The sequence below is a fragment of the Danio rerio genome, chromosome 16 (genome assembly GCF_049306965.1).
Source record: "Danio rerio strain Tuebingen ecotype United States chromosome 16, GRCz12tu, whole genome shotgun sequence".
In the NCBI taxonomy this organism is placed as follows: Eukaryota; Metazoa; Chordata; class Actinopteri; order Cypriniformes; family Danionidae; genus Danio; species Danio rerio.
Window position 1 is genome coordinate 2260001 of NC_133191.1, and position 26321 is coordinate 2286321.

Here is a 26321-nt window from a genome sequence, read left to right on the forward strand (position 1 = left end):
TTGCTTTTTAAAGTATTAGCTATGTTTTTCACTCTTATAGGACGTTTCAGAATAACATTTCCTCCAATATGTGTTGGGTTGCAATAGAACTTCATATACACTATACCTGACAAAAGTATTGTTGTTGATCCCAGTCGCAAGCAACAAATAATAGCTTGCCTTCTAGTTGATTGTTTGGAAAAAGTGGCAGAAGGTGGATTTTTCATCTGTTGAACTGCATCTAAATCATCACAAATACTGCAGAAGACCTACTGGAACCAGCATGGAGCCAAGATTCTCAGAGAAATCAGTCAAGTTTGGTGAAGGAGAAATCATGGTTTGGGGTTACATTCTGTATTGGGGCGTGCGAGAGATCTGCAGAGTGGATGATCAACATCAACAGCCTGAGGTATCAAGACATCTGTGCTGCCAACACGTTCTCACTCCCAACTCGTCACATACTGACGCTTGGTCAGGAACCCTCGGCGTAAGTTATTGACGAACAGGGTACCCCTTTAGCGTCATATTTAGACGTGCAGGGATTCCCTATAGAATCTGTGCCTGAGCCTGAGGCGTCATAGGGAGACGCTGGAGGCTCGTATAATTACCAATAGATGTCAACGCAATTTTTAAAACCTGATTTACGCCTATTATCTTAGTTTTCTTATTTTAAAATATGTAATTTTTATTTTGTTCATGAAAAGCGTCTGTAAACTGGGTCGAAACTACTGTATGAATAAACTTCGGTCCACGTGACATCCCTTCACGGTGAGTTTAACGCCGCTCTGCTATTGGTCAAACTGCATCAGCGGTGAGTTCACAGATGAGTTCAACTGTCAACATTAAATAGTATGTTAATGCTTCATAATGTATTTTTATTGGAGATTAGTTGGTGTTTATAAATATGTGATCATTTACTTTATATTTAATGAGTGAAATTATATTCGGTTGCCCAGTTTAGAGTAACTATGCCTAATAAAACTTTGATTCATTCATATTATTTATTGTTTTTTTACTTTAAAAAATATTGCATTTCAAGTACTAAGTTTAAAAATGTTTTTGGCTGATATTTTTTATTTTAAATGATTCATTGAAGTTGGGGTCATTGTATGTGGCGATCTATTTTTTACAGATCTATGCTCGCTATCCCAAGGTTCATTGCGATCCCATGGTTCACTGCGTTTTCCACAAGGTAAGTAAAAAGTAAACAAATAAAGACGATTTGTTGATAAAGCATGTACTATAAACTAGCGACGTTAACTAATTACATCAAGTTATTAAAAATATATTTTTCTCACATAAAACGTTGGTCATGCATTAGAACAATATATACATTTTAAGATAAGGAACAGTGTAACCAGATTGTTGTTTCCACTATAGAATTCGTGCAAAATCTATATATAATATGCAATATGCAACTCTAATAATACAAATGTATTCGTTATTGTTTCAATATTAAAGAACATCAAGTGTTTCCAAAGGTTTATTGTAAAAACAATTATTTTCCATGCCTTTAAAGGAAAAAAGGCAGAAATTTTGCCCGTCTGAGCACATTTTATTCATTTTACAACACAAAACTAAACAAAAAACAGCTTAATCTATCACACACACACACACACACACACACACACACACACACACACATATATATATATGTCAATATCTGCCAATATTGACATATATATATATATATATATATATATATATATATATATATATATATATATATATATATATGTGTGTGTATATATATATATGTTTCTTTAAAAATCCAAGATTTCTTTAAAAATCCAATTTTGTTTTCTAATAAGCAAAAAGTTAAATCACTTTACCCATGTTTATATGTTAAATTGCACTTGTCTCTCTCTCTATCTCTGTTAACACATTTGTATTTGTTTGATTCATTCTTGTGTCTTTCAGCCTGTTTCTGCCTATCACCATGAGTGATTCCTTTATACTCAGATTTATCATCAAGATCTCAATTATAAGCTTAAGTCTTGATGACAACTTGATGATCTGCAGGAAGCACCACCATGTAAGGAAGGCCAAGACCACTCTGGAATCAGTCAAGGGTTAGTGAAGTTTTTCATTCCATGTATATTAAATATCTACATTGTTTAGGCATATATGATTGTATGAGATAAAATGCATTTATTCTTTCACTACTATTGTAGTAACAGAATGAGACATATTAGTTTACTATTACTATTGTTTATGACAAACATTAAAAAACTACAGCATAAGCTCACAAAATATTGTGGCCGAACTGTTTAAAACTATTTGCTCTGGGTGTTGATAGTGGCCAACCATTTTTTTCTTTTTCAGAAAGTATTTTGTTTTGTCTGATTTTATGACACCTTATAGGCCATCAACTGTCCACATTGGGGTTTAGGAAATTAGAACTGCTTATGCTGCTTGTCAACTAGTCTTAGGATAAGTTAGAAATGTTATAAATGTACATTTTTGTTGTTTTTATCAGGTACAGCTCATAGGAACTCCAATCTTCCCAATTGTGAGAGAGCCTTGCTCCAGTGACTGTCAGTGTGTACTTCATTGTTTCCATTAGTCCCTGTATCTGTAGACCCAGGTGACAGTGGGCTAGAGTCAAATTTTGTTTTTATTTAAACTAAGGCATACTGATGGCCTTTTTTATCTCAGATTTGGTCATGCAAGTATTAATATATCCTAAAATATTTTTATATTCTTTCCATTAGTGGAAAAGATGTTGGTATAATTATTTTAAATGGACTGCTAAGATCTCAGCAGACATTTTTCTGAGATATTCTTGAGTGGGAGTCCATAAGCATGTGAACGTGAACCATAAGTGAACCATAAGCATAACCATTTCAAGAATGCACAAGGTACTTTAAACTGTATGTGTTGAAACTAAATTAACAAGAAAACAGCTCTTTGATGTTCACCTAGTAAAATTAGATTAGAAGATATAAACTGTTATGCACTTGTTCTGTACTGTTTCATTCCTTTTTCAAACACTGGCATTTTTGAAGGTTTATTTACAGCTAAGGATTAAGGATTGACAGGAAGATTTGTGGACTACATCAACTAATGACACTACCTCCAAAAGAGTTGCAAAAAGCTGTCCAAAGTTTCAGCACCATCTTTAAGCCCATGATTTTAGTGTGTTTCATGCCTAAGCACATGAGTTTATATCTGAGATAGATGAGCTATATGATTATCTTAAACTGATCTACAGGTAAATGCCAAAACTTATTGGTTTACTTATTTGTTTGTTTGTTTTTTTGTATATGTTAACCGGGTGAAATGGAGTGAGGCATACCAGGATATGCCTGGTTTTACTCTTGGGAAGGAGGTTGAACAATGCAGTGTTTCTTCTCTAGGATTGCAGTGACCAGACATGCTACTGTAACTCTCATGGTCATGTGCTGGAATTAGCAGATATTCAACAATTTGGCCATCTCGCTGACCTATTGATATCAGAAGGTAACGATATCCAGTAGAATTTGTTTTAGTTGTTCTGTAACCTATTTAAATAGTATTGTGTTTTTTGATTGCTTATCACTGTAGACCGCAGCAGCTCTGCAAAGCAAGTTGCAAAACAGAATCCATGAAACTGGCAGTGACCGGAAACCAATTGGAAGACTTTGGTCTGTGATGTAGAGGAGTGGGCAGAGGGTGAGGAAATTCTTATTAATATTACATGTAGTCATGAAAAATTGTGTTACTATTACTGTCATTTTTTCAGTAGCAGAAGCAAAGACAACAAAAAACAGAAGTGATATGGATGTCTTTGTCATATGGCATGGTATGTACACTAGACTTCTGTCAGTGTTAAGTTTACGTATAATCCTTGTTATACAACTTTCTTTTTATGAATATATTTCAGACTCTGCTGACCCAGCAACAAAGAGGAGGGTGTTCAACATCATCCTGCTAGTCAGGATTCTTCAGGAGCAGTGGATTCTTGTGGCAGAGATGGCCAACCACTATAAATACCTTTCAACTCATCCTGGTTCCTTCAAAGAACTTTCCTGCTTGTTTGCTACTGAAAAGTACTGGTATGTATTTGTATTATTTGGCTCAAACTTAAGCATAAGGTTACCCAGTCCAAATGATATTAATATATTTTAATGTTGTTGTGTTCTTCTTTTAAGATTCGACATGTGGCCTAACAAAGAGGGGTTAAAAGGTCAATGGATCATCATTCTCAGAAAGCAACAAAATAACTGAGAAATAAACAACAATATGATGGTGCAATCTAGAGACCTGCAAGGTACCTGCAAGTTTTGGCTGGAGCAGTAAACAGACATTTTTTAAATAAAGCTCCAGCTGATGAGTATGACATTGACTGTGGATTTTCTTTCACTGAAATCCAGAAGAGGATGACCTTAACCCTGAATCTAAAGCATGTAATAAAATCTGTAAAAAAATGAAATAAAATTTTCATCATCTATAACCAAATTGTTGTCTCTTTTTTTAAATACATAGATATGTACAGTATGTAAGCATTCCTCTAAAATCAATCAGTGTTGTAAATTAAGAGCATTATTGTATGCCTAACTGCTTACAACATATAACGATTTAAGGAACTCTATATTAAAATAAAATTATTACATTAAATGACATTAAGAGCTTTTAAAATATTAATTTTATGATACATTTTCATGATAAATTTTATTTTTGCATATACTTGGCCAAAAAATGTACATTATTATGGTCAACTGCTCAGATACCTCCAGTCAATATGTGGCTGAGTCAGGCAACCAGACTTCTACCTCTGAAAAAATTAACCTATGATTTACATCAAAGATCTGATGGATCTATTTGGTCCTCATTGATTAAAAAAAAAAATAATAATAATAATCTCCTTTTATTTTTGTCTTTACTTTGAAACATTTGTATTAATTTGTTAGAATGTCTAACAAAAAACTGCTGTACTTGTGAGATAACAGTGCCACTGTTGTTATGCAGAAAATAAAAATTAACTTTGTATAATGTTTTATTGAATGCAAGATAAAAAATAAAATATTTTCCAAGAGATGGGTTGCGGCTAGAAGAGCATCTGCTGCATAAAGACATGCTGGAAAAGTTGGCGGTTCATAGAGCTGTGGCGACCCCTGGTTAATAAAGGGACTAAGCCAAAAAGTAAAATAAAATATGTATTTTTTGTAGACATAGAACTTCACAGTAACTTATAAGTACAGCACAGAACTTTTTTACTTCTAGTTTAGATAATTTAAAGGTTTGCATTTTTATTTTGTTGGTTATTGGCTATGTATTTTTAATCATTTGGAGGTTTGAACTATTCATTTAACTATTTAACAAATTAACCCACATGCAGGACAAAGACATTATGTGGAATCATAATTAAACACAAGTTCATCCATTGTCATCAAAACATACTGTTACACAAACAGTTGAAGATTTAGAAAGTAAAAATAATCAGATAAAGAGTGGTTTTTAAACAAATACATGTCTTTAAAAAGGTTATATTTATAAACATTTACATATTTTAAAAGAGCTTTTATCCACATTTTAAATAAAGTGAAAACAATTAAATATCACATGATGACCATTAATGAAACACAATTACAGAATAACATCCACACATATTAAACTGAACTCATAATATTTGTGATGAACATAGATCACTATTGCAAATAACTTGTGATTAAAGAAGATACTAATGTTTAGCTTATTTTTACAGCTTTTTTTTTTTTTTTTTTTTTTTTACCACAACTGTACATGTGACAATACAATTTCTTGTCCATGTTGAATATTATACATCTACACAGGTTAACTGCCCTTTTACTCAAAGGGGATGAGTAGAGCCCTGTAGAAAAGGAAAAAGTATTCACATTTCAAACGAAAAATGAGTGAGAGAATATCAGCAAGACTATTACCTATGCTATGTTCAATAAATAATGTTGGATATAATAGTCTGCTATATACTGATCAAGTCAATAAAAGCTGTTTAAAAAAATACTCATTGTAAAATAACAAATTTATGCCTGGCTTTCATATATGTCATAAATATATGCACAATGACCTTATTCAGATAGTCTTTAGTTCATAAAAAATTGTATTTGTTCCATTTTATTACAAAAAGGCTTTAAACTACATTACCCACAATCCTTTGTCGCTGTATAGATGGGACGGGAAAGACATGGCGCTACAAATTGTAGTTCATTGAAAGGTGTAGTTAGGGTTAAGTTTAGGGTTACGATCTTGGTTAATCGGTAACTATTTGAAACACAGCGATAACTCATTGATAAAGGACACTGTTAGTAAAGTGGCAAAGTTAGCAAAACATAGTTAGCAACACGAATGATCTTTTAATTTGGCTTTGAAGTTATAGTCCAATCACAACGTCGCAATCTACGTCACACTTTGTCTCTATTTGGTAATCTTCCGGCTGAAGGTAGATTAATATAACCTTATAATATAACCTAAATATCAAAATGTGTATTAATATTACATGGTATTTATTGTCTTATTAAAAATACAAATGTATATTTACCGTGTGAGATTCCTTTGTGGGGGTAACCTGATGTGCAAAATTATCATAGTAAAACCAGATCATAGGCAGTTTACTTAATTTGAAACGAATAATAAAATAATAAAAAAGCTTCATGTTTGAAAACATTTCCAGCATTTCATGTAACTAAACCCTGCATCCTCCAGGTATACAAATATAAATATATGTCAAACTTTAATGACAAATATAGTGCCCATTACATAGTATAAATAGTAGTTCATTGTAAATGAGTATGCAAATAAACACAATACATTTTTAATGAAACATTTATAATTTATTAATAATGCCACAAAAAAAAAATAAAAATCACGCAAACATGCAAAAAACAAAAACATATATTTTATAACAGTTTTTAATGCAATAATATATTACCATACATATATAAATGATTAAAAACAATTATAATTGAAGGAAATGTATATTTTGTATTATTATTATTATATTTATTTTGTGATATTTATTCATGTCATACATCTGGTATGTCAAGCTCAAGTAAAACTGCACTGCAAAAAATATTTTCAAACGATGGCTTTGGAAATGCCATTATAATAAACAGCTTTCACAACAACAAGAAGTCAATTTCATGACAAATGCAAATTATGTTTATAATAACAACTTTCTGAACTAAACATCAAAAGTAGAATAAGTTCAAAACATATTCAAGTATTTACTGAAGAATAGCAATAACTATTTTTACAAAACACTGAGAACTAAAGTGTGCTTGGTCAGTCCAGGTGTTTATGCTGACTAGACTGTCATATTGCAATCCGGTTAGCATGAGGAGACTTGGGCGTAAAGTGTCAGGAATTCCTGGAGGGCTCCCAAGTGTTATTCCAGGTTTTGCCACTGTAAAGTATTAGAAGTGCACAATATCATTACTGAACAAAGAATGAGCGTTTCATTTAGAAAGTTCAGTGATATTTATTTATATATGTAAAGTGTCATTAAACCTGGCACTCTTGAATTAACTGTATAATAGGTTAAACATTTCCAGCATGTTTCCATGTATTCCAAGCAGATCTGTCAGTTCTACAAACTCAGAGATCAGGATAGTGACTGCTCTTTTCATTATGAACACCATTATCCTTCGCATACATTTTTATCACCACTGATGTCCACTGCTGTAGTTTTCATTGAAGGGAACGCTGACACAAATTCCAGCAAGTTTTTTTTAAATAGCAGAATATGGGTATTATTGGGCCAAAACCTTAAGAAAATATAAGATGCAAGATTAGAATCTTGATGAACATATTGTTAATTCACTTCTTGCAATTTAAAACACACATCTCATGTTTGATTCATCAATTATATGAAAACTACAACAGCATACTGTGCTCCACCCTAAAAATATTTCTAAATTATAACAAGCTTATTACTTTACATGGCTAAACATTTATTTTATGCCTGCATGATTCACTGCTATTACTGTAACCCATTACACTCTTAACCTAAACTAGTTGACTTTATTAGAAAACTGCAAAGAAACATGTTGCCTTAAACCCTTTATGTTTTTACACAAGGTGAAACTAAACAGCCCACTTTAAATTAACCAATAACCTTTACAATCTTCTTGAACTTACAGTAATATTTTAATTCAAGTATGGCTGTTAAGTGGCACATTGTATAAAATGTAAGGGGTTTAAGGCACTGGGTTTCTATACAATTTTCTAGTAAAGTCAACTAGATTGGGTTAAAGGAATAGTTCACTATTTACTCTCCCTCAAGTGGTTGTAAACCTTTTTTAAAAACTTCCAAGTTACTTTGTGTTGAACATGAAGGAAGTTTTTTGAAGAAAGCTGAAAAGCTGAAAACATTGACATACATAGTAGGAAAAAACAAATACTATGGAAGTCAGTGTTTGCAGGTTTTCATCTTTCTTTAAAATATAATTTTTTGTATTTAACTGAAGAAAGCAACTCAGACATATTTGGAACAAGTATGAGTCATTAATGACAGAATTTTCCTTTTTGGGTGAATCTCCTTAAGAGTATACTAAAAGAAATGTCCTACTCAATGTAGCTAACTTCAGCTGCATGTGTAGCCCCATAAGTACTTATCTAGAAATCAAAACAATAATCACGTCAGTCCCATTTTAGGCCTTTTATATCATATTGGCCACAGAATGGACTACTTAGTGTTGCAATAAAAAAAAATAATAATAAAATTATGACTTACCACACAATACAAGACAAACAGTGAATTTTCAGCTCTGCCTTTGCTGTACACAAGATGAGGTTCCAGCTTCAACACTGATCTGAGTGGGGCAGTTGTGCAGCTCTGTGAGGTTGTGACTGTTCAGATGAAGTGCTGTGAAGAGTTCTTTATTAAAAGAAAGTACATTCTTTTAAAATCTGTACATAATAACAAAGAAAATACAATGATTTTAAATAATGATTAATTCTGAACAAAAACCTTACCCTTAGTCAAGATGAATTCATGTCAAAAGTTTCTGCATCTGAAATGAATAAAAACAGATGTGACATTTGTTAAACCCACTAAACTACTAGATACATCAGTACTGCATTAAGCAGTTGTAAAGTAATGTAAGTGTAGTCCAAAATGAGCCTTAATCTCTTTAAGATAATGATTTTAAAAAAACGTTGCTTGTGTTAAAAACAATCCAGCCACTTGTAATACATTTGATCAATGGTAAATTTCTGAGAAGGTGCAAGGTAATCCTTGAGTTTTACCATTACCATCCTGACTGACATGATATTGGACAAAGAAGACAGCTTGTTGTGCCTCTTTACCACAATTTAGAGATGATAGATTCTTTCTTTTATTAAATAAATTGGTAAAGGCCAAACTACACTGGTAATAGTGTAAGATATTCATTGTGTGACATACATCAGCTTAAGTTATACTTGAGCTTTTGTTATGCTATATATATATATATATATATATATATATATGTGTGTGTGTGTGTGTGTGTGTGTGTGTGTGTGTGTGTGTGTGTGTGTGTGTGTGTGTGTGTGTGTGTGTGTGTGTTTTAAGGCATGGAAAATAATTGTTTTAACAATGTAGCCTTTAAACCTTTGGAAACACTTATTGTTCTTTAATATTGAAACAATAACGAATACATTTGTATTATTAGAGTTGCATATTGCATATTATATATAGATTTTGCACGAATTCTATAGTGGAAACAACAATCTGGTTACACTGTTCCTTATCTTAAAATGTATATATTGTTCTAATGCATGACCAACGTTTTATGTGAGAAAAATATATTTTTAATAACTTGATGTAATTAGTTAACGTCGCTAGTTTATAGTACATGCTTTATCAACAAATCGTCTTTATTTGTTTACTTTTTACTTACCTTGTGGAAAACGCAGTGAACCATGGGATCGCAATGAACCTTGGGATAGCGAGCATAGATCTGTAAAAAATAGATCGCCACATACAATGACCCCAACTTCAATGAATCATTTAAAATAAAAAATATCAGCCAAAAACATTTTTAAACTTAGTACTTGAAATGCAATATTTTTTAAAGTAAAAAAACAATAAATAATATGAATGAATCAAAGTTTTATTAGGCATAGTTACTCTAAACTGGGCAACCGAATATAATTTCACTCATTAAATATAAAGTAAATGATCACATATTTATAAACACCAACTAATCTCCAATAAAAATACATTATGAAGCATTAACATACTATTTAATGTTGACAGTTGAACTCATCTGTGAACTCACCGCTGATGCAGTTTGACCAATAGCAGAGCGGCGTTAAACTCACCGTGAAGGGATGTCACGTGGACCGAAGTTTATTCATACAGTAGTTTCGACCCAGTTTACAGACGCTTTTCATGAACAAAATAAAAATTACATATTTTAAAATAAGAAAACTAAGATAATAGGCGTAAATCAGGTTTTAAAAATTGCGTTGACATCTATTGGTAATTATACGAGCCTCCAGCGTCTCCCTATGACGCCTCAGGCTCAGGCACAGATTCTATAGGGAATCCCTGCACGTCTAAATATGACGCTAAAGGGGTACCCTGTTCGTCAATAACTTACGCCGAGGGTTCCTGACCAAGCGTCAGTATGTGACGAGTTGGGAGTGAGAACGTGTTGGTGCTGCCCATTACATTACAAACCACAGGAGAGGGACAATTCTCCAGCAGGATAGCGCTCCTTCTCATACTCCAGCCTCCACATCAAAGCTCCTGAAAGCAAAGAGTGCTCCAGGATTGACCAGCCCAGTCACCAGACATGAACATTATTGAGCATGTCTGAGGTAAGATGATGGAGGAGGCGCTGAATGATCTTGATGAACTCTGGGAATTTCTTTGGCATTCCAGATGACTTTATTAATCAGTGATGTGAGTCGTGTCAAAGATGTATGGATGCAGTCCTCCAAGCTCATGATGGAGTCAGACACAATATTCATTCTGTTTACTCTGCAGCAGGACTTTATATTCTATACTGGACATGACAAGACTTTTGTCTGAGCAAAGTCAGACCTTACTGTCCTAATTAAACACTTTAAAATCAGGGCATGATCAGTTTTATTTTGGTAAAATAAGTGAAATTTAGAGGCCTTTTCCTTTCATATAGGACACTTCTGATGCCAAATGATCAACTCAAGTTATTATTTGTTGTTCCTAAAACTTGGATAGTAGACAAGACTTTTATAGTGTATGAACGTGGCTGTTCAGTCTTGTTTAGCACTTTTCACAATCATTTTTTTGTCTAAAAGCAGCTTCACAAAAGATTCAGAAAGCTAATTGAAGAAACATCTGTGTAGCTGCTGTTCAGAATAACTATAAGCAAGGGAGATTGATGTGAATTTAATGGGGTATATTTAATGTGATGTGCTGGAGCACATGCTTATGAGATGCATTTGATGTAAGCTTGACTGAAAGAGATGTGTCTTTAATCTATATGTAACATAATCTAGCCATGTCTTTTAACATGACAGCAGGATTTTGATGTACGGTCAGTTTTAAGTATGCAGATATTGGAAAACAATTATGAGAATTCTCACTTTCTTCGCATCTCCTGAATTTATTAGGAAGGGGTTTTTAAAAATCTTCAGAAATGGTATTATATGCTCGTTTACAACCACAGAAATGACCCCCTAGAATGGAAATTACCCCTAGAACTTTGAATAAAAAAAGTGAAAAAAGTGTTGCAAACCATTTATTTGTGTTGAATTTAAACAAATTAAATTGAATAATGTTCAACTTAATTTGTGTGTTTATATTCAACAAAATTAAATTGTTAAAAAAAAACCACTTAAGGAAAAAAAAAGAGTAAATCCAAGGAATCATCTTTAAATAATCTTTTTCAGTGTACATAATTACTTACCTACTTACTTATTACTTTCTTAATTACCTACTTACATGCCTACTTACCTACCTACCTACTAACTTACCTACTTAATTACCTACTTACTTACTTACCTGCCTACTTACTTACCTGACTTACCTACCTACCAACTTACTTACCTACTTAATTACCTACTTATTTACCTGCTTACTTACTTACCTGACTTACCTACTTAATTACCTACTTACTACTTACCTGCCTACTTACTTACCTGACTTACCTATCTACTTACTTACCTTCCTACTTACTTACCTACTTAATTACCTACTTATTTACCTGCCTACTTACTTACCTGACTTACCTACCTACCTACTTACTTAGTTACCTACTTAATTACCTACTTACTACTTACCTGCCTTACCTATCTACTTACTTACCTGCCTACTTACTTTACCTGACTTACCTATCTACTTACTTACCTGCTTACATACCTACTTGGTTGCCTCCCTACTTACTTACCTGACTTACCTACCTACCTACTTACTTACCTATAATTACCTACTTACTTACTTACCTGATTTACCTACCTACTTAATTACCTACTTATTTACCTGCCTACTTACTTACCTGACTTACCCACCTACCTACTTAATTACCTATTTACTTACTTACCTGATTTAACTATCTACTTATTTACCTGCCTACACACCTACTTGGTTGCCTGCCTACTTACCTACTTACTTACTTACCTACTTAATTACCTACTTACTTACTTACCTTAATTACCTACTTACTTACCTGCCTACTTACTTACCTATCTACTTACTTACCTGCCTACATACCTACTTAGTTGCCTCCCTACTTACCTACTTACTTACTTACCTACTTGCTTACTTACTAACTAACTGTAAAACTCTGATAACAGTTTCTAATTTCAAATAGAAACATTGTCTTTCAGTTTTTTTTTTTTTCTGTCCAGAACATCATAATTGGTCATTTGATGTCATGGGAAAAAATATGGTTATTCTAACTATTAAATTCATAACTCTTTTGAAAATAAAACATTAACGTGTTGACTAAAACTAATAAGCATGGCACCTGTTCTAGTATTTTATGCAAAAAGAAATCTAATAGTTAACAGTCTAAGCATGATTTACTCAAATACTTGACTATACATTATGCATACAGATTAAAAAAAGATTTTTTTTTAATTAAGCAAATAATTTTAATTAATTATCGTAGTCTTTTTTTTCTTGAATTCAATTAGGGACATGCTTTGAATTCGAACATGATACGAGGGTCTGTCCATTTGCTGAAGTCATACAATCATATCTTTCGTCTCTCTGGTAACCAATAGACAGTATATCTCCATTGTGTTCATCTGAATTACAGTCTCAGACAGCATCCTTCCTGAAACCTACAGTCTTACGTAAGAAATGAAAGAATGATTTAACAAATAGACCATAATTACATTAAAATTACACGACGGCTTGAGGGACAGAAAAATATGTGTAAAATATGTGGCATTGACTCACAAACATCCTTTCAGGCTCTTCTTCCAATCCTATCTGACCTCAGATCATGTTTATTACGCTTTGCAAAGTTGCTTTGTGCATAAATTAATCTCTCTGATAAACATTTGGATGTCTACTGGAGCATGCCTTCCCATGATTTTGATTTATTTACTTGTTTTTTTTTTTTAGAAGAGGTTGTTTATTGTTATTCTCATTTTTTTGTGTGTGTGGCTGATGGCAAAGCCTTGATCAGGTGCTTTGTCAGTTACCTTGGTTACATTTCCCCTCCATCTCCTCTATCTTAGGACAGTGGTATCCTTCAGCTTAAATTCATGTGCAGTGTTGTTCTCTGACTTGAACATTATTCCAATGCGCCCCATGGAAATGAAGAAACAAAACAAAACATGAATACACATTGTGTGATGAATTGAGGGTAGGGGTTTAAGTAGTAGCACTGCTATGTTCTTACAATTAAATTAACCTTTATAGCATTAGTTTTGACCAAATCAGTGAGATTATTTGTTCACATTTCCTTTCAAAGACAATTAAATGATTAATCAAATCAAAGCTCTGAGTACTCGTGGTGTCAGGTGGTGTGTTGTTTGAACATACCACACACTTTAAAGGTGCCATAGATTGTATTGAGCCTGTGTTGATTTTTCCTCATGTCAGGGGAGCCAGAGAGGTGGGGGTCCAGGTATGGAGGTAGGATGTGCTCGGTTATGTTGTTGCTGTTGTTGTCATCGTTATCATCACCGTCGTCATCGAGTAGTAATAGTAGTAGTAGTAGTAGTAGGGCTGGGCGATTTGGCAAAAAAATTAAATCTAGATTTTTTATAACGTTTGATCGATTCACGATTTCGATTTTTATTTTTTTAAATTTTTTTATTGTGTAACTAGTCAACTTAAAACATTACAACAACATGACTGAAGTAACATTTTTCTTTATAAGTAACTTAAAAAACCATCTGGATAAGGAACATTGCATTTTTAATGGCCATGTCAAATTGGTCAACGAGGTGTATTCACGAGTTAAATATCGCTGCAGAAGATTTAAATAAAAATGTATGTGTAAATATTGCACTTGCAGGAATACAGAGGTATTTTTTTGCAAGTTTTGCTGAGCCTAGGAAAGATTGGCTGTCAGCTCGGCTTTGACTTTGTCTTCTAATTGACAGACAGGTTGTGATGCTGCTGCCTTAGATACAGTGGAAGGACTGAACATATAAACTGTAAAGCCTAATTTAACCCAATGTGTGAAGTTGTGGACGTTTAGCAGGAGCAAATACAAGCACCAGATGTGTGTCTAATATAAAATAATATATTTATTCTATTTTTCTTTTTTCCCCCTTTTAAATACTGATACTTTCATGTGCTTTGCTCCACTCTCTGTATTATGCTGCCTGACCTATCTGGTTTTCAACTAGGTCCGCTAAATGACGTCATGGGGGCGGGTACTTTCATTTTCACTGCTACAGGCCCACATCTCTGCTCGTGTTCAAACCAAAATATCAGCGCGGTTCGAACTAAGATCGGCGCGGTTTTTCACATGGCAGGATTTTACGTCCTTCATACATGTTGAGATCTTGTTTGTCGAATTGATGAGAGAATATGTCTTGACAATCCACACAGATGGATTCAGACTAATGCAACAAGTAAAATCCTACATGACATCACGCTTTAACAGACAGTCAAGCAGGTTGCACACCAGAAGAGTCACGACACGGCGCACACATGACAGTTTAAACTATCACATACCACACGCGCACATTTACATAATATTTAACATGAAACTAATCAGATGTCGCTCTTTGGCGCGCCTGAAATATGACCTGCGTCCTGAATCGTGGCTGGGCGGCACCGGTGTGTGTATAGAAACCTGTTTAGAATTCTAAAATCCATGGCGCTGCGTAGTGCTGCGTGGCGTGTCGCCGAGAGGCGTTTCTGGTGTGCTTCCTGCTTCATACAGAGTGAACCAAAGTGCGTTGGTGCCATTATAATGTTTTAAATATATATATTTTAAAAATCGCGATTTCTCGATTTAATATAAAATTAAATCAACGTCAAAACGTAAATTCGAAAAAATCGCCCAGCCCTAAGTTGTAGTAAATCTTATTGTCCTCGAAAGCATTATCATATTACAAGAGACATACAATAAAACAATACAAAAACACAGTAGTTACAATAATAATTCAGGTTAAATATACACACTGACTATAGTGGTTTGGTCTTAAGCTGATTTAATAATAGAATGATTGTCAACAATGAATTCGCCTGTTTTTCAGAAACGGATCATCATCCACAAACCTGACCATACGTTAAAGCGGGAATTTAGTCAGGAATCCAGATTGTTATACACCAAGTTGCTTTTGTCTTGTATTTCTAGGTCAGGATTTCTTCTCGGAGCAGGCTCCTTATTCCAGACACAATGCTGATGGGCTCACAGCGGCACGCGCTAGCGCTGGAGTGCAGTTCAGTGTGGATATCATCAGCAATCCTATCACATCATTGTGCTCCAACTGCAATTTTTCCCCGGTCAATGACACAAAGAGAGAAAGCGTGCGAGAGACGGGCGGACAGAGAATTACAGTAGTCACCTCGGCGGTGGAGGGTACTAATGGAAGTTTTTGGAGCCTTTGGACCACACTGAAAATGAAGAATGAAGGGATGCTGTGAAAGTGGTAATACAATAAGGCTAAGGTAATTGCTCTCAGTTCAAAACTGAATGACAAATGTCTCGGGCGCAAAATGAGATTCGTTCTTTCATGCTCCCGTGCTTTATAAAACAGTTCTCTCACTTCTATTATGCTGGAATAAAACGGCTGCATGAGTGATTCAATTCAAATCAAACTCTTGGCCTGGTGAACCTTGGAGTAGTCATTTTGAGAGCGAGCGACTTGAGAATGATCAAGTTTGCCTCATTGACATACAAACATCTTTTCTGGGGGCTCTTCTGGCCAAAGAATTAGTTTTTTCAACTCAAAGTTGAGTTTCAGCTTAGAAGGCAAGTGTGCTAGAATAATACTCTGACTGTAATGTCTTGTATTACATTAATATGCTGTAGAAAACAATGTATTATGACTAGCGCCAGACAGAATCTGCAGATATTTTTTGCTATTTCTGCAGAGAATTTTGTAGAATATCTGCAAATTCTATGAGGAATGATTATGAGAGTATTGTAACTAAAAGCTTAATATATGAAATAAAAATAATACCTTTTTAGCTATAAAGGTGCAGTATGTAAGTTTGAAACCCAGTGGTTAAACTAGGTATTGCACGCCTGGTTCAAAACACATGCAAGCGCAGGTTGCCAGATGACAACATCAACAGGAGTGAGCCTAAAGGCTGATTTAAACTGTGTTTTAAATAAAAGCAAAGGCATGTGACAGATGGATTATTTACCATATTAACAATCCTAACCAACACCTGAAATGTATATTTTAGAAACGGCTGCTATCTCAGCTGAACAACAGAATAAATTGACAATGATCAGCTCACGTACACCTCATGTGCTTTATTCACTATTAAATCCTTTTGTTAATTTAATAAATTTGTATTTTTGGAGCCTTGGTGTTGCCGCCTTTGATTTACATTTAATTAGCACTTTTTGCGGTTTTGGCTGAGCACCCAATTAAGAGAGATGTGCGTGCTTTTGTACAGTGTTTTCACTATTAAATGCTACAATGTGAATTTGAACGGCATTTTACATGACATTTATTGCCATACTACTGAAAGCAGCAGCAGATAGTTCAGCTCACATCTGGAACATAAAGTCAACTGGTTGAAATTGAACTTCAGTACTGTGAGCCAACACGCATCAGTGATTCAGCATCTACAATTAAAAAAGGTTAAAGAGATTTAATATAATCAGATTATAAGCCTTAACATTCGCTGGAGTGCAGTGAGTGCACTATTCTGTGCTTCTGAATGGCTGTATTTACATTTCTGTCATGTTTCGTCTGGTGCAAACAGCCAAATTGCTTAACACTGCAAATCTCCTCATGTAGCGTGTTGTTAAGATACACAGTTACAATGTAACCTGTTCAGCTAATGTTTACGTTTGTAATATAACAATTGTTCTGTTACTCACTGAAGCTAAGCAGGGCTGAGCCTGGTCAGTACCTGGATGGGAGACCACTAGGGAACACTAGGTTGCTGTTGGAAGTGGTGTTAGTGAGGCCAGCAGGGGGCGCTCAACCTGTGGTCTGTGTGAGTCCTAATTCCCCAGTATAGTGAAGGGGACACTACACTGTCAGTGAGCGCCGTCCTTCGAATGAGATGTTAAACCAAGGTCCTGACTCTCTGTGGTCATTAAAAATCCCATGGCACTTCTTGTGAAAGAGCAGGGGTGTAACCCTGGTGTCCTGGCCAAAGTCCCTCTATCGGCCCTTACGATCATGGCCTCCCAATCATCTCCTTTCACCGAATTGCCTCTATCATAGCTGGTGCATGGTAAGCGCACTGGCGCCGTTGTCCTGTGGCTGCCGTTGCATCATCCAAGTGGATGCTGCACACTGGTGGTGGTGTAAAGAGACCGCCCCCCCTCTCATGATTGTGAAGCGCTTTGGGTGTAATGCCATACACAATAAATGCGCTACATAAATACACACATTACATTGCCCATCGCAAGGTTTCACATTAGACATCGAACGATGGCAAATCGCCCGACATCGCCCAAAATGTATTCAAGAGTTCACACTTAGCTGATGATTGGTAATAAGCTAGTTTGGCATGCTGTACCGGGAGAGAGCCCCGAGCTCATGAGAGCCTCAAGCCCGGGGCTCCCTCTCCCGTTGCAGGGCAAGAGGGGAGTTTGAGCATGGGTAAATCTCGAGAACCCCCCCCCCCCCCATCTCCTGCTGCGTGAGGGTTGCTAAGGTGATGCGTTGCTGACAGAATTGAATCGAATTTGGTGCTAATTTGGTTTAGTCAATTTACTTAATTGTCATGTTTTTGGGAGTGTGGGAGGAAACCGGAGGACCCCAAGAAAACCCAAGCAAGCACGGGGAAGACATGAACTCCACACGAAACTGCTGACCGTTTGGGTAGATGCCCGAACCGGAGGCATTTTGCTGTGAGGCCACAGTGCTAGCCACTGGGCCGCCGTGCTGCCCTGTAGACAAAAGAGGAGGCGAAGGGGTGGAAGGGGGCATTCTTCAAGACGAAGATGACTAAATGTAAGGTGTTTGGTTATTTATACTTGGTTAGGAATAGTCTGATTGGTGGTTCGTACATTAGCTTGACTCAGCCGAGTCAATCATAAGCACGTGATCCTCTCGAAATTAGTTTATGAATAAACTTAACTTGTTCATAGTTTGTTAGTAAATAAATACACAACCGAACTAATTGGCTAATTGAATGAATAGAAAAAAATACTGTACAAATGATTTACTGCAGGTTTCCAGTGTTCACTGCTAACCTCCTGAGAGACATGCACGTTTCATGCGTTAAATATGCATTTATCAGATATGTACTTAATAAAATCCTTTTTAAAGCGGCTAAAGCTCCATCTCGATGCTTGTCTTTGACAACAGAATCTGTCTGCGAAGAGCTGTTGTTTCATATATTTCATCGCCTTCACATCAGCCCTCTCCATATTTACAGGCTTTTTGATGTTTGCACGCAGCACATATCAATAGGCCAGCGGCTTTGATCTAACTTTCACCGTTTGGTTGGAGTGTTTTTCACAAGAGTGCACCTCTGAGGTAATTATTCCCTCCAGTCATCTTAAGGTGGAGACTCTTCACTGCGTTACAATGTGCATTGATCTGTGTGTGTGTTATGCAGAGAAAGTAGCTCCGAATGTTTCTCACACCCTCCATGACGTCCTTTTCAGACTTCCTCATTAGTGACCCCCAATAAGCAAAATAAAATCCAAACTCTTTTTTAAAGACTTCCTAATTATCTCCAAACAGTCGAGTTGTAAATTAGGGTTTCGCACGTGGTTGCGACTGCTGTGGAAATCTCAAGGCTTGGCCACGAGCATGCACGGCTCTGTTTGCTCTCACAGTTTGTTTTCAAATCTCATGTTTTCAGGCAAGTTACTATAGCAACAGACTTCTTGCCGCTTCCATTCCAACCAAAATTTGGGAAAACAGCTATTTGTCTTAATGATGAGCCATATATCAGGGAACACCCTAAAAGCTGTGATCAAATAGAAGAGCACACTCGGTTGTATCTGATGTCTCTTTATGCTGTCTGATGACAGTCTGCATTCTCATGCCTGATATTAAAGTTGCTGTAAGCGATTAGGCTTTGAGCAGAAAAACAACTTTTCCAGAAAGGACGATTTTCAAGCACTCTGCCCATCTTCCGTTGTTCAACAAAGGTGGATCTTCACAATATAACTGACAATGAGCCTCCGAGTTTTCTGTTTGACTAACATTTGCAGGCTGCAGTGAGATTCATTTTGGCTGTTTACAGAGGCTCAGGGGGAAAAAAATCTCCTTTTTTTCCTCTCTCTCCTCTGAAAACTCATTTCAGTAGTACCTGTCAGGTTGGCTTTGGAAAGATACGAGTTGAAATGAATGATTTAACTTTTTTGCAGTGCTTTTAACATGCATCTTACACTAATGCTGTCGCTAGCTGAACAGAGATGCGTTTCCCAAGCAACGATGTTGCTCGCGGCTGAACTATCATAGTGCGATGCATCGTTTGGGAAAAGAACGATGTAGTGATGAGTGTTTCTCAAAACCTGTAGTTTCTCTGTGAAAATCCTACTTTAATATTAAAATTATTAATATTAATGATGATGATTATTATTGGGCGAGGCAGTGGCGCAATAGATTGTGCTGTTGCCTCACGGCAAGAAGGTCGCTGGTTCGAGCCTCGGCTCAGTTGGCGTTTATGTGCGGAGTTTGCATGTTCTCCCTGCCTTCGCGTGGGTTTCCTCCGGGTGCTCCGGTTTCCCCCACAGTCCAAAGACATGCGGTACAGGTGAATTGGGTAGGCTAAATTGTCCGTAGTGTATGAGTGTGTGTGTGGATGTTTCCCAGAGATTGGTTGTGGCTGGAAGGGCATTCGCTGCTAAACATTTTACAAAAACAATTTACTAAACATCATTGAAAAGCATTGAGGGCTTACATTAGTCTCTTTTTCTCAGCGGCGTCTCGTACGCATTACACACACACAGTGATATATTAAAGTGGATTAAAGCATAGGAGCACATTATACAGTACAAAGCCCTCACCCCCAGACTCAATGAAGATTAATTTAAGTTCAATAATGGTTCTGTCCCACACAGGAGGACACTTTCAATATGAGATGAGCTTCTTATTGACTGGGGGGTTTTTCTTTATGATAAGCATGGGAAATCAACTGTCATTCAAGAATTTTTTAATTGATTATTTTTAACTGATTTTACTAGAAATAAGAAACAAAAGAGTTGTGAGATTCTGTTTTCGTCTTGGAAATAATTGTCTACATCAGTGGCTCTCAAACTTTTTTTATCAAGTACCACCTCAGAAAACAATGGTCTCTCCAAGTACCATTAAAATGAGCAGTATTGAAATACAGTAGCGTAGTAGCCCCAGTAAAGCAGCTACAACTGTGCACAGTTAAAAAAACGTGGCAGATTACCTCAGAAATATAGGCTATATGTCATATGTGGCATATTATATACATCATTTTTGATAAATTTTGAAACGTGTGTAGCATGTGCATGACATTTCATTCCTCCGCGCACCACTAGAAGGAAGCCTGCGTACCACTAGTGGTACACGTACCACAGTTTGAGAACCACTGGTCTACATCACTTTCTTCATCTTCAACGAAATACAGAGAATGAAGGTTATTTCTTCTTCATTTGTTTAAAATATCTTTAAGTGCATCATATTCTCTCATCGCTCGTTTACTTTATTAATGAGTTGAGAGAAGCGAGTCATTGGCTGAGTAAGAGGATTTCAGTGGTGTGTTCACAAAGTAATTTTCCACAGCTGTTCTAGTAACACTAAAAATGTTCTGATTGTCTAATTGAAATAATATCTGAAATTCTAGTTTATTCATAATTTTGTTATTGCTTTCAGACAAAAATGGGGTTAATAACCAAATATTATTTTGATCCTACACTCTTATTTCACAAGTACCTCGATATCATTTTAAACCTTTAAAATTACACTTCTATGAAGGTACTTCTCACAAGGTCGCCCACTGAATCTAAGCAGGGCTGATCCTGGTCACTATCTGGATTGGAGACCACATGGGAAAGCTACGTTAAACTGGTGTTAATGAGACCAGCAGGGGGCGCTCAACCTGCAGTCTGTGTAGGTCCTAATGCCCCAGTATAGTGAAGGGGACACTATACTGCTCAGTGAGCGCCGTCTTTTGGATGAGATGTTGAACCGAGGTCCTGACTCTTTATGGTCATTAAAAATCCCAGGATGTTCTTAAAAAAAAAAGAGTTGGGGTTTAACCCCGGCAACCTGGCCTAATCTGCCCATTGGCCTCTGTCCATCATGGCCTCCTCTCCACCAATCAGCTATATATAAGAAATATATATTTGACACATTTTTCATTCATTCATTTTCTTGTCGGCTTAGTCCCTTTATTAATCTAGGGTCGCCACAGTGGAAAGAACCACCAACTTATCCAGCAGGTTTTTACACAGCTGATGCCCTTCCAGCCACAACCCATTTCTGGGACACACACACACACTATGGACAATTTAGCCTACCCAATTTACCTGTACCACGTGTGTTTGGACTGTGGGGGAAACCGGAGCACCCAGAGGAAACCCACGCGAACGCAGGGAGAACATGCAAACTCCTCACAGAAACGCCATCTGAGCCAAGGTTTGAACCAGCGACCTTCTTGCTGTGAGGCGACAGCACTACCAACAGCGCCACTGCCTCGCCCTGACAGAGTTTTGTTTATTTAAATTTATAAATAATCTGGAACCTGATTAAAACGTCTTATTTTGGTGTATTGTTTGTTAGGATAGGGCAATATTTGGTCGAGATACAACTTTTCGAAACTCTTGAATTCAAGGGTTAATTAAAAAAATGATAATTTATATATTGTTTTTTATTCAGATCAAGTTTTTTACCAATGTATATTACTAGCCAGCAGTCAATTTGGAGTATTTCACAGTAGGACATTGACTAAATGTCTTCATGGATCTTCATGTTTACTCAAAATGATTTTTGGCATAAAAGATCTAATTTTGACCCATACATTGTGTATTTGGTGACTGACAAAAACATACCTGTGCAACTTAAGTGTCTGTTTTTGTGGTCCAGTGTTACACATTTCATTTAATACTGAGAAGAAAATATATTTATGAAATGTAATGTTTTATTTTTCCAATGGGCTGATCTCTGGGTCTAGAAGCGGCAACTTTAGCTTAGCACACAGCTTTCAAGCCAGACTCAATATAACTATCATAGACTGTAATAGAAACGCAGTGCTATTGGCTGTTTTTCAAAAGGGGGAGGGGCTAATATGTCCTGCCCAGTCTTGCGTTTTTTTAGTTACGTGAAACATCAAATAAAATGCATATTTTAAAGCACTTCACAGGAACTTCCAAAACTAATTACAGCTTCCTATTTTAATCCTGTGCAAAAACACACGCAGGAACTCTTAATTTCAACGTTTATCTTCTTTATACAGACTGACACAAAGCAACTGGAAATCTGCCAGTTTAACTTAACTCGGTCAGTTTAGGTTCAGCTTAATTCAATCAATTTTGAGTTCACACAACTGGTTTCTGTTACAGTGCATTTCGGATTGCTAGAAACTCATTGGGCACTCTATTAAAATGTCTGAAATCTACAGTTAAAATCTCATTGCTCTTGCTTGCTTGCTTGCTTTCGACAGTCAAAGCTGTTTTTCTTGTTTTATCTTGCTATCAAGACCCTGACAGAGACTTTAGTTTGTTGATTGCTGTAGGGCTTCTGGCATCAGATTTGAATAGATTTTTATGAAGTGAATAAAGGCAGTGTCAGCATTAATGTCTGCAGCTTTTTAAGTGGATCTATGCGTATCCTCAGGAAAAAGCTATCATCTCTGTTAAAAGTATGTTTTTATTTTTTTGTCATTAGAGAAGCATTTAAGTGATCTGTTTTCCTGATATCAATGAACAGGCAAAATGGCTTCTGGCCCACAAAATATTGAATACACTCTCATTCCAGTGCATCCGTTCTTCCCAAGAGAAGTAAATATGTTTAATTATCTGCCTGTGTACCCAAAAGTTGACCAAAACTGGCAAAAATCTCCTTTTGGGAAAACCTCAATTTAAAGGGTAGGGGTTGAGTCAAGAGGACCTATGATTCTTCTTACAATATGTAAAATACTGTAAGTCTCTGATGTGCCTAGAGTGTGTGAAGTTTCAGCTCGAAATATCCAACATACATAAATATATATATATATATATATATATATATATATATATATATATATATATATATATATATATATATATATATATATATATATATATATACAGGGTTCAACGCTAAGGATTTTTTCTACTGGTCCGATCGGGCAATGGTTTAGATTTTTACTTGCCCTGCCAAAATTTTCACTGTCCCCACCAAAAAAAAAGGAAAGTTAATAGCTATTTTTTAACCACAAATTTTAAATAATGTGTCAAAAATAAAGTCTGTAAATCTAGAATTTCAATACTTAAAAAACAATTGTGAATATAAGTGTTATGCAAACAAAAAGAGCAGTATGGAAAATGTGGAGGCATTTGATTGCAGTTTGAAATTATTCAACAAAAGGTGGCTGACTTGTCAAACTGACGGCAAACTATGCATAACATCACTTCATTTTTATTTTGTCGTGTTGTTTCCAAGTAAATGTCGACTTCCAACAGGTTAGAGACAGACATTTTTCGCCTTTTAATTTGATGTTGCCGCCATGTTGCTGTTTCTACGCTGTACTGGTTGTTACTAGGTTACAAAAAAAAATAGCATGGTCAAATCAATCAGATGAGACGAATCGGAAAGCAATATGTTGGTTACGACATTGCAGAGAAGGTAGCATATAAAGATTTAAAAGCACAAACGTAAAATGCACGCAATTGACAGATAGTCACAGACAAATTAAATGTTAGTGACAAGGCAGAACTGTCCCAAGTGTCTCTCATGCTGGCCCTGGGCCACCGGGCAGTCCTTATTGTTGAGCCCTGATATATATATATGAATGTCAATCAAAGTGTCAATCAAAGTGTTTTTGCAGGCTGTTTTTAATAAATCTGATTATAAAACAATTGAATTAATTTTTTTTTCAGATCACACAATCTCAATAAACAACATGTAAATGTAGTAATATTTCGATAAGTATTGTTATGGAATATTTATTTTTAAAATCTCTCAAGTTAATGTTGTCTATCGGGTAACATAATCTCCCTGCAGTCCATACTCCCAATGCTTAGGCTTGTTTCCCTCGACAGACCTCCTGCGCGTAGCTACGATTGCTAAGTCACGATTGGTGTGTGACGGTTTTCGGTTGTGGCTTAGCCAAGGGTCAATTAAAAGCAATAGTATCTGACCACAATTATACTTTAGTAAAATATATATTTGTATGAATTACGGGTTTAAATTGTATGTACAAAAATATGTAATGTAAAAAATATATTAAAGTAGGCAAGCAAATAAAAACATCTATAGAGTGGAAATTTTATCATACTAAATCACACTTTCTTTAGTGAGGGTAGCTGGAGTCATGTGCTCTATTCTGCTTTATAGACAGGTTATTTTAACCGGAGCTTGTGTGTAAATGTAAATACTGTAGTAGGTGGTAATAACATTTCATTATTAATCATTCTGTTGGTCTTATCCTGAACTTCATAGAGATTCTAATCAAGCGCATAGAGAGTGCAGGTAAATCTTTGATGAAGCTTTTACCCAAAATGAAAGTGTTGGTTTGAAGTTTGCAGACTGAACTGGATTTTGAAACTGCCAGCTTCCTGTGCCATCTAGAAAGCGCACACCATGAAGCCAGGAGGAAAAATATTGAGTCTTTCTGAAAAGAGCCTGACAGAACTCTACAGAGCATGTGAGATAAAAGACACTGGGGAAGCAAGCAGGTCTTCATGGGGATTATTATATTATGTTATATTATATTATATTATATTATATTATATTATATTATATTATATTATATTATATTGTATTATATTATATTATATTATATTATAAATTACATTATATTATATTACATTATATTATATTATATTATATATTATATTATATTATATTGTTTTATATTATATTATATTAGAATTTATTATATTATATTATATTATATTTATTATATTAAATATTATATTGCATTATATTATATTATATTGTTTTATATTATATTATATTGTTTTATATTATATTATATTATATTGTTTATTTTATATTATATTATATTATATTTATTATATTAAATATTATATTGCATTATATTATATTATATTTAATATATTTTATTTTATATTATTTTACATTATTTTTATTATATTTTATTATATTTATAATATATGATATTATATTGTTTTATAATATATTTCATATTATATTATATTGTTTTATATTGTATTATATTGTTTTATATTATATTTTATTATATTTATTATATATTATATTATATTGTTTTATATTATATTATATTTATTTATTTATTTATTTATTTATTTATTTATTTATTTATCTATCTATCTATTTATTTATTTATTTATTTATTTATTTATTTATTTATTTATTTATTTATTTATTTATATATATATATATATATATATATATATATATATATATATATATATATATATATATATATATATATATATATATATATATATATATATATATATTTGATTGTTTATTTGGCAGGGACAGTGTACATTAATTAGCATTTCTGCAAATGCACCAGAATTGCCAGAGGGCTATTTTTCATCTGTTGTCCCTGAACAACCTAAAAAAAAAAAAAAACAATACAAGACTTGGATCAAACATGGTTAAAAAGTACTAAAATAGACATGGTTATGTAGATGTTAATAAAAAAAAGAATATTTACAATTTAAACTAAAACACCTACATTTTGT

At 34.8% G+C, this 26321-nt stretch overlaps 2 long non-coding RNA genes across 3 annotated transcripts; one reads left to right on the forward strand and one right to left on the reverse strand.

The window, feature by feature from the left end:
* The first annotated feature begins 781 nt into the window (after positions 1 to 781).
* LOC110437961 (uncharacterized) lies at positions 782 to 4968 on the forward strand. 2 transcript variants are annotated; one of them, XR_012391885.1, is made up of 9 exons: positions 782 to 828; positions 1112 to 1171; positions 1900 to 2051; positions 2459 to 2516; positions 3339 to 3441; positions 3526 to 3633; positions 3707 to 3763; positions 3845 to 4016; positions 4113 to 4968. It is a non-coding gene; the product is annotated as an uncharacterized lncRNA (long non-coding RNA). The 2 variants fall into 2 exon arrangements; XR_012391886.1 differs by lacking the exons at positions 782 to 828; positions 1112 to 1171; positions 1900 to 2051; positions 2459 to 2516; positions 3707 to 3763 and having other exon boundaries at positions 2525 to 3441.
* A 1785-nt stretch (positions 4969 to 6753) lies between these two features.
* LOC110438012 (uncharacterized) lies at positions 6754 to 9861 on the reverse strand. The gene is made up of 4 exons (XR_011006594.2): positions 9819 to 9861; positions 8914 to 8951; positions 8672 to 8815; positions 6754 to 7342 (listed from the first exon to the last, which is right to left on the reverse strand). It is a non-coding gene; the product is annotated as an uncharacterized lncRNA (long non-coding RNA).
* Positions 9862 to 26321: the final 16460 nt, after the last annotated feature.